Source organism: Chiloscyllium plagiosum, unplaced genomic scaffold (genome assembly GCF_037043375.1).
Source record: "Chiloscyllium plagiosum isolate Xiang-an unplaced genomic scaffold, Cpla_swu_hap1 HiC_scaffold_4, whole genome shotgun sequence".
Lineage (NCBI taxonomy): Eukaryota > Metazoa > Chordata > Chondrichthyes > Orectolobiformes > Hemiscylliidae > Chiloscyllium > Chiloscyllium plagiosum.
This window is the reverse complement of record NW_028270142.1, coordinates 32,472,322-32,482,949: the sequence shown is the minus strand read 5'-3', so window position 1 is coordinate 32,482,949 and position 10,628 is coordinate 32,472,322.

The window sequence follows — 10,628 nt, the reverse complement described above, 5'->3', positions numbered from 1 at the left end:
CATCTACTTCATCAATGATCTTCCCTCCTCATAAATTCAGAGTTAAAAATCACGCAACACCAGGTTATAGTCCAACAGGTTTAATTGGAAGCACACTAGCTTTCGGAGCGATGCTCCTTCATCAGGTGATTGTGGAGGGCTCGATCGTAACACAGAATTTATAGCAAAAATTTGCAGTGTGATGTAACTGAAATTATACATTGAAGAATTGATTGTCTGTTAAGCCTTTCATCCATTAGAATACAGTGATAGTTTCACTTCTTTCATGTGTAAATCACGAAACCAGAGAACACAGGGGGCTAATACCTTCAACATATTGTCTCGCTATCACCATTGTTAACAGCTAACCCGAGAATTCAACTTTAAAAAAAAGGGTTTTGTGATTTACACATGAAAGAAGTGAAACTATCACTGTATTCTAATGGATGATAGGCTTAACAGACAATCAATTCTTCAATGTATAATTTCAGTTACATCACACTGCAAATTTTTGCTATAAATTCTGTGTTACGATCGAGCCCTCCACTATCACCTGATGAAGGAGCATCACTCTGAAAGCTAGTGTGCTTCCAATTAAACCTGTTGGACTATAACCTGGTGTTGTGTGATTTTTAATTGTGTACACCCCAGTCCAACACCGGCATCCCCCAATCATAAATTCAGAAGTAGGGATGTTTGCTGATTATTATCCTCTATTCAGCCATTCACAGTTTCTCATTTAATGAAGCAATCCATGTTCAAATGAAGCAAAATCTGAGCAACATCTAAACTTGGGCTGATATGTGGCAAGTAACACGAGCCAGGCAATAACCATTTGCAACAAAGAATCCAACCATCTCCCACAAGACTATAATCCATAATCCTCTTTACTTTGCAGAATCCCCTTGAAATTCAATGGTATTATCAATATCCTGAGTGGTACCATTGGATGGAAACTGAAAAAGACCAGCTATATAAATACTGTGACTAAAAGAGCAGGTAGACTCTGGGAACTCTGCAGTGAGTAACTCATCTCCTGACTCCAAAATGCCTTTTCAATGTGTGAATGAAGCACAAAGCAGACAGTGATGGAATAGTCTAAACTAGCCTGGATGAGTGCAGCTCCAACAATACTTGAGTAATTCAGCACCAACCAAGAAAGAACCACCCACTTGATTGGCAACCCATCCACCACCTTAACCATTCACTCCTATGGATGTTGCCTTAGTCTTACCAGACCATAGGGCTGCTCTCTCATTAGGAAGAGCTGCCTGGTGGTGATTTAACCTGAGGGCCAATACACCTCAGATGAGGGGAGAGGTTGAGAAGAGGATCCTTCATGGTCACCTCAGCTGGAGCAGAGATTGAACCCATGCTGTTAGTATCACACTGTTTTGCAAACTAACTGTGCAGCCAATTGAGCTAAACCAACTCCCATCACTGATACAAAGTGACAGCAGTGTATATTTCCTACAGAATGCACTGCAGCAACTCACTATGGCTCCTTCAGCAGCACTTTCCAAATCTCTAGCCTTTATCATCTAGAAGGACAAAGGGCAGCAGATACAGGAACACCACCATCTGCAAACTCCCTTCGAGCAATCCAATCTGCCGGTTTGGAACAGTGCTGCCATTTCTTCACTGTTGCTAGGTTAAAATGCTTTAACTCGCTCCCTATCAGCACAATGGGTGTACAGGCACAAATGGGCTGCAATGTTTCAAGAAAGTGGGTCATCATTACCCTTCCAAGGGCAATTAGGGGTGAGTAATAAATGCTGACTTCATATTTTGTGAATAAAACATTTTCCTATCCATGACAATTCATTGTACGTGAACTTTACCAATCGTAAGTTTTAGCCACACAAAGCTGATTTAGTGTTCTAAGCATGTTCCAAGATAACACTGATTAATGAGTTTAATTCAAAATCAAACTTGTTTCTAATGTGTCAAAACATTTGTGATATGATGAGATCTTTAGTGAGAGGTGGTCATGTTTTAAATGAAATGTGAAATGATTTGAAGTTTGTGAGAAGATTTGTAGCTCGGGTGCTCATTGTTGTGGTTCTGTTCGCCAAGCTGGGAATTTGTGTTGCAGACGTTTCGTCCCCTGTCTAGGTGACATCCTCAGTGCTTGGGAGCCTCCTGTGAAGCGCTTCTGTGATGTTTCCTCCGGCATTTATGGTGGTTTGTCTCTGCCGCTTCCGGCTGTCAGTTCCAGCTGTCTGCTGCAGTGGCCGGTATATTGGGTCCAGGTCGATGTGTTTATTGATAGAATCTGTGGATGAGTGCCATGCCTCTAGGAATTCCCTGGCTGTTCTCTGTTTGGCTTGTCCTATAATAGTAGTGTTGTCCCAGTCGAACTCATGTTGCTTGTCACCTGCGTGTGTGGCTGGTCGTGTCATTTCATGGCTAGTTGATGTTCATGGATACGGATCGGCATGGGCGGCATGGTGGCACAGTGGTTAGCACTGCTGCCTCACAGCGCCAGAGACCCGGGTTCAATTCCCGACTCAGGCAACTGACTGTGTGGAGTTTGCACATTCTCCCTGTGTCTGCGTGGGTTTCCTCCAGGTGTTCCGGTTTCCTCCCACAGTCCAAAGATGTGCAGGTCAGGTGAATTGACCATGCTAAATTGCCCGTAGTGTTAGGTAAAGGGATAAATGTAGGGGAATGGGTGGGCTGTGCTTCGGCAGGTCGGTGTGGACTTTTTGGGCTGAAGGGCCTGTTTCCACACTGTAATTAATCTAATCTAGTCATAACTGGGATTGTTAGCTGTCTTCCTGTTTGTCCTATGTAGTGTTTTGTGCAGTCCTTGCATGGGATTTTGTACACTACGTTGGTTTTGCTGGTGAGTTGTTGTCTGAGAGTGGCTGTTGGTTTGTGTGCTGTTATGGATCCTAGTGGTCGTAGTAGTCTGGCTGTCAGTTCAGAAACGTTCTTGATGTATGGTAACGTGGCTAGTCCTTTGGGTTGTGGCATGTCCTCATTCTGTTGTCCTTCCCTTAGGCATCTGTTGATGAAATTGCGCGGTTATCCGTTTTTGGCCAATACATTGTATAGGTGTTCTTCCTCTTTTTGCAGCTCTGGTGTGCTGCAGTGTGTTGTGGCCCTTTTGAACAGTGTCTTGATGCAACTTCTTTTGTGTGTGTTGGGGTGGTTGCTTTCGTAGTTCAGGACTTGGTCTGTGTGTGTGGCTTTCCTGTATACCTTTGTGGTGAATTCTCCATTCGGTGTTCGCTGTACCATCACGTCTAGGAATGGGAGTTGGCTATCCTTTTCTTCCTCTCTAGTGAATCTGATTCCTGTGAGTGTGGCGTTGATGATCCGGTGTGTATTCTCTATTTTTGTGTTTTTAATGATTACACCGTGGGCGGCAAGGTGGCACAGTGGTTAGCACTGCTGCCTCACAGCGCCAGAGACCCGGGTTCAATTCCCGCCTCAGGCGACTGACTGTGTGGAGTTTGCACGTTCTCCCCGTGTCTGCGTGGGTTTCCTCCGGGTGCTCCGGTTTCCTCCCACAGTCCAAAGATGTGCAGGGTCAGGTGAATTGGCCATTGTAAATTGCCCGTAGTGTTAGGTAAGGGGTAAATGTAGGGGTATGGGTGGGTTTCGCTTCGGCGGGTCAGTGTGGACTTGTTGGGCCGAAGGGCCTGTTTCCACACTGTAATCTAATCTAATCTAATCTAATACAAAGATATCATCTACATGTCTGACCCAGAGTTTGGGTTGAATTTGCGGTAAGACTGTTTGTTCTAATCTTTGCATTGATTTGGATGTGAGCATAAGAGATACAGTTAGTAAGTTTGCAGATGACACCAAAATTGGAGGTGTAGTGGACAGCGAAGAGGGTTACCTCAGATTATAACAGGATCTGGACCAGATGGGCCAAGGAGCTGAGAAGTGGCAGATGGAGTTTAATTCAGATAAATGCGAGGTGCTGCATTTTGGGAAAGCAAATCTTAGCAGGACTTATACACTAATGGTAAGGCCCGAGGGAGTATTGCTGAACAAAGAGACCTTGGATTGCAGGTTCATAGCTCCTTGAAAGTGGAGTTGCAGGTAGATAGGATAGTGAAGAAGGCGTTTGGTATGCTTTCGTTTATTGGTCAGAGTATTGAGTACAGGAGTTGGAAGGTCATGTTGCAGCTGTACAGGACATTGGTTAGGCCATTCTTGAAATATTGCATGCAGTTCTGGTCTCCTTCCTATCGGAAAGATGTTGTGAAACTTGAAAGGGTTCAGAAAAGATTTACAAGGATGTTGCCAGGGTTGGAGGAGCTGAGCTACAAGGAGAGGCTGAACAAACTGGGGCTGTTTTCCCTGGAGCATCGGAGGCTGAGGGGTGATCTTCTAGAGGTTTACAAAATTATGAGGGGCATGGATAGGATAAATAGACAAAGTCTTTTCCTTGGGGTCGGGGAGTCTAGAACTAGAGGGCATAGGTTTAGGGTGAGAGGGGAAAGATATAATAGAAACCTAAGGGGCAATTTTGCAGATGACACCAAAATTGGAGGTGTAGTGGACAGCGAAGAGGGTGGTACGTGTATCAAATGAGCTGCCAGAGGATGTGGTAACATTTAAGAGGCGTTTGGATAGGTATATGAATAGGAAGTGTTTGGAGGGATACGGGCCAGGTGCTGGCAGGTGGGACTAGATTGCGTTGGGATATCTGGTCAGCATGGACTGGTTGGACCGAAGGGTCTGTTTCCATGCTGTACATCTCTATGACTCTAAGGTCATTAAACTGACCATCGACCAAATTAGCAAAGCAACATGAGTTGAAAACATTTCTGCCCCCACCTGCCATCTCTCGGAATGCATGACAGGGAATAGATATTTAAAAAAAGGTCAACATGAACTGGATTTATCACTCACTGTATTGGTATTTATCAATCCTTGTACTGCTCAGCAACACAAACATTGTCATCAGTCCCGTACTGACGTTGTCATCAGTCTCACTCTCAACAATGCTTATTCAATCCTCAGACATACTCTCAAACATTGACAGTATTGTCAGTCTCACTCTCAAACATTGACACTGTAGTGAGTCTCACTCTCAAATATTGACACTGTTGTCAGTCTCACATTCAGCAACATTGATATGGTCATCACTTTCACTCAGCAGCACTGTCACTGTCGTCAGCTTAGCATTCAGTAACACTGACACACATTGGTTTCACTCTTGACCCTGACATTTTTGTCAGTCTCATTCTGAACAACATTGACACTGTCATTAGATTCTCTCCCAACACTGACATAGTCATCAATCTCTCTCTCCTCTGCAGAATAGGGATAGTCCTCATGGATATGTTAAGGGAGGGTCATGTCTGACTAACCTGATTGAATTGTTTACAGAGATAACAAAGCGGTCTGAGAGCAATCAATGTATTTAATGTGCCACTAGTTGTGGTGTAAAAATTAGGATTAATTTGGATACCGAGGATAAAATAAAAGCCAAGCAGCAAAAAGAAATGTAAATACTCAGAATTTTCTCTAAGGCAGCACTGAAAAACTGAATCTGGCTAATGTGAGAAGGTGACAAAGCCAAACTCCATTTTTTTGGGAGGAAGGGAGGGGACAAAGAATATCTTCAGGATTTTGTTTACTAAATCAAGTTTCATCTGGTGCCTTGCAATAGACATTTCTGTTGAAAGAAAATAAATCACTTTCTGTCAATCTAGCTACACTAAGCAAAGAAAACAAGAGATAAACTGAACATCTATTAAATTCTGTAGCAAAATCCAGCATTTTATCCTCCATTATAATCTACCAAAGATAAGCAACACCGGGAACCAGCAACCTATATTTAACTAATACACTCATAGTTTCATAAAAACTGATGTTCCTGCTTTCATTAAAAATCGTGGATATTCAGTTGTCATTAAGACTGTTCCTTATTAATATAACTCCAAAATGCTTTTTATATAATTTCCAAATAAACTTAAGGTACTTTTACTGTCCTCATGTGTCTCTGTCCTGAGTTTCAGCGAACAACAAAATATCTTAAAACAACTTCAAGTTATGGCAATCCCAGGAACCAACAGGATAAAATATATACATAACACCCTCAGTCCACTGGATATTCTTATAATCCACACAAAATAATAAAACTGTCAATGATAAGGTGGAGAAACTTAGCATAAGCTTTGTTGCAAATTCTTAACATTATTGCAATGAATAATTGCTTTTAGAATTTTAAGTAATCTTTTTGCACCAGTAAAGTACAGAATTGTTTCCCTCTGGTATGATTTAATTAAAACAGTATATTGCATTTCAACATTTTGAAATAATTGATACTTTCGATATTGGTATAAATCTATGTAGACAGGAAAAGTATTCATAGGAAACAAAGTGGGGTAGATTTACATGTAAATTACGGTTTGGAGCCACACAGTAGAATTGTTTTAAGTCAGGTAGACTTATGCACCTTGATCCATTTGCTTACATGGATTATAACTAGATTTTTGACAAGTTTCAACATGGAAGACTAGTCAGAGATTAAAAGCGCTCATGATCAAGAAAAGGAAACAAGGGTAATGATTGCCAAGTATTTTATTGATTTGAATTATGTTTCTTTTGAACTGACATATAACTCTGTACTAGATCCCTTATTGTTTGTGATGTATATCCATGTTTAAACTTAAAGGTGCAGTGCTTAGTCAAGAAATTTACAGATGATAGGAGAATAGGTCTTGTGGTTGACAGTAAGAAGACTGTAGATTTCAGGAAGACATCAATGCTGGTCAGGTGCACAGAGCATTGGCATTTAATCCACAGAGATTTAATCCAGAGAAATGTGAGGTAAGGTGTCAATTGAAAGGTTACCACTCACAGTATATTAGCGTGAATAGGCGATTAACTAACAAAAAATGAAGAGTGTAAGATTAGTAGATCATTTTCAGGTTTGTAAGCTATAACTACCAGGGTCCCAAGGGGATCATTGCTGAGCCTCAATTATTTATAATCTATATTAATGGATGAAGGGGTCAAATATGAAGTAACCAAACTTGCTGGCAATACAAAAATAGTAAGTTTTGGTGGAAACATAAAGTACATGAAAAGGTTAAGAGAGTGTATCATACAATCCCTCCAGTGTGGAAGCAAGCAAAACAGGCCACACCAACCCTCTGATGAGCATCCCATCCAGATCCACCCCATCCCTGTAATCCTGCATTTTCCATGGCTAACCCACACATCTTTTGACTGGGAGGAAACCAAAGCACCCGAAGTGCTGGAGGGGAACCAGCAGATACAGGGAAAACGTGCAAACTCCATATAGACAGTTGCTTGAGAGTGGAATTGAACCTGGGTCCCAGGAGCTGTGAGGCAGCAGTGCTAACCATTGAGCCACCATGCCGCCCAAATAAGTGTCAAAAATAATATCAGATGGAGTATATTGTAAGAAAATGTGAGATTATCCACTTTGTTTGGCAAAATACAAAAGTAAAATATTCTTTTAAACGGTGAGAAACTGCAGAGTGCTACAGAACAGAGAAATCTGAGATTTCCATTGGTGAGACCACACCTTGAGTACTGTGAACAGTTTTGGTCTCCTTATTAAAAGAGGTACATGCTGGCATTAGAAGCACTTCAGAGAGGGTTAATGAGGTTGATTCTGAGATGTAAGAGTTGGGAGGAAAGGTTGTGCCTGTACGAATTGGAGATTAGAGGGACCAGAGGTAGTATTATCGATACATATGAAATTCTGAGAGGATTTCACAGGGTGGATGCTAAGAAGATGTTTCCTTTGTTGAAATTCAGAACTAGGAGGTAATGTTCAAAACAATGAGCTTGTCATTTCAGACTAATGAAGCATAACTTCTCTCTGAAGGTATGTGAGATATTGGGTGAAGGAGTATGGGAAAGGAGTGCATTATTTTCTTTCAGCATGGACAGAATGAGCCAAGTGGCTTCCTGTGTCACTTCCATGTTTCTGTGTCTCCTCAGTCGTGACATAGTCAACAAACTCATTCTCCATTTCACTGACATTGCCACCGGGCTCATTCTCACCACTTACACTGTTCTCATTTTCACTTGCACCACTGGCATTGTCATCGTGCTCCAACTCCGTACAGACTTCAGCACATTCTCCACATTGTCACTGTCATCAGTTCCGCTCACTGCAACACTGACACAGTTACCACTCACACTGTCAACACTGACACAGATATAATTCTCCATCTCCACATTGACACTGTTACCAATCATATTCTCAACACTGGCACTGTCATTGGTCTCACTGTTAACACTGAAAGTTAAGACACGGGCATCAGAGTTTTGAATGACCGCAACTTTAGTGTTAGGGCTGTTGCTGTAGGAATTACTTTCGCTTTAGTCCCACTGCTCCCAGTTACCTGTTAAAATTGTCAATTAAATACTTAATCTATTTCAAGTTTTAAATAAAAATGATCAATCAGGTTTCTTAACAAAGGCAACAACTAGATTTATTATTACAATAAAACTCTCATTGAGAGTGCAACAATTGGTTAACATTCACTATCTGTGACAAAAAATATAAATTCTTATCCCTCTAAATATTCCCTCTGCACACAACATATACACATATTGTTCAGGAAAAGAGAGAAGAAAAACTGATTTCTCTGCAGAAATTGGCTTTCTGAAAAAAGCAATACTTGCCAATGGGTTATTATTAAAGACAAAAAGATAAAGCATAATATATTTCGATACTTGTCACATGTTCTGCCACGTAGTCGTTATTAATCATGTATAAAGTTAAAAATCACACAACACCAGGTTATAGTCCAATAGGTTTAATTGGAAGCACACTAGCTTTTGGAGCGACACTCCTTCATCAGGTGATTGTGGAGGGCTCGATCGTAACACAGAATTTATAGCAAATTTTTGGTATAAATTCTGTGTTACGATCGAGCCCTCCACAATCACCTGATGAAGGAGCGTCGCTCCAAAAGCTAGTGTGCTTCCAATTAAACCTGTTGGACTATAACCTGGCGTTGTGTGATTTTTAACTTTGTACACCCCAGTCCAACACCGGCATCTCCAAATCTTAATCATGTATGGTTGTCACTGGAGTCTTTCGAACACAACTTGCTCAGGAAATACAATTTGGAGAAGTTTATCCAATCACTCTTTCAGAAGAATAAATATATTTAATCCTGAACTCAACAGGAGGATTTTCTTTTCAAAAATAGGAGTGACCAATTGGGCAGGCCTTCCTCACAGGCTTCTTGTCCCTCAACTGCAGCTTGGATAAAAGCCAAAAGCTTTCCATTCAGCACTGTCCAAAACAGTCCCAGTAGGAGTCTATAACAAAGCAAACAGTTATCACCAGTCATGTAATTTCTAGAAGCCTTGTTAAACAAAACCTCAATGTTCATAATGATTTTCATTAAAAATCAATAACTATGAAACATCTTTATAACACATGGCTCAGTGGTTAGCACTACTGCCTCACAGCTTCAGGGATCCAGGTTCGATTCCAGCCTCGGGTGACTATGTGGAGTTTGCACATTCTCCCTGTGTCTGCATGGGTTTCCTCTGGGTGCTCTGGTTTCCTCCCACAATCCAAAGATGTGCAGGTTAGGTGACATAGCTATGCTAAATTGTCCACAGTATTCAGGGATGTGTAGGTTGGGTGCATTAGTCAAGGATTAAATATAGGGGAATGGGTCTGGGTGGGTTACTCTTCGGAGGGTCAGTATGGACTTGTTGGGCCAAAGGGCTTGTTTCACCCTGTAGTGATTCTATGATTCTGAAAATTTGGGAGACCAGCATTCAAATAGTAAGGTCTATTGGTTAAAAAGGCATGAAGGTTTCAACAGCAGATGATGTGAGTCATGGCCACATTTGGACAATGTTATAGAGGTGGAAATAGGCAGTCTTCGTGGTGACATGATTATGTGGTTAAAGGCTCCCCACAGAATCAAAATGAACCACTGCTATGAATAGTCTGATTTTGTTTTGTCAGTTGCCAGGAAGAGGAATGATGATGATAGCTAAGCAACAACAATTACAGCAGGGATCAAGAACAATGTCTTAGTCTTCTGTAACATAGATATTGTCATTGGTCCTGTTCTCAGTAACACTGACACTGACAGTAACACTGAAACTGCCATCATTCCTGCGAATACTGGAGATTAGATTGAGTGAAATGCAGGTAAATCACTGCTTCACCTGGAAAGTATATCCAGGGCCTTAGATAGTGAGGAGGGAGGACGCAAACATTGGAAGGTACTGTGGGGATGTGGGAATGTTTATGGAGTGGAGGAGGAGTGGACCAAAGTTTCCCAGAGGGAATAGTCCTTGTGGAAGGCTGACAAGGGAGGGGAGGGGAATATTCTGGTTGTGGCATCCTACTGATAGTGGCAGAAATGGCGGCTAATGATCCTCTGGATGTGGATGTTGGTAGAACGGTTGAGGAAGAAGGTAGACATTTCAGAGGCTCCTTGTAGAAGTTGGCATCATTAGAACAGATGCAACAAAGATGGAGGAACTGGGGGAATGGAATATCTAGTCAAGGATGTATAGTCAAGGTAACTGGGAGTTGATAGGTTTGTAGTGGATATTGGTGGCCAGCATATCAAGGCAGGGAAGGGAGGAATCAGAGATAGACCAGGTGAAGGTTAGACCGAGATGGAAATTGGAAGCAAAATTGATAATCTTTTTCAATT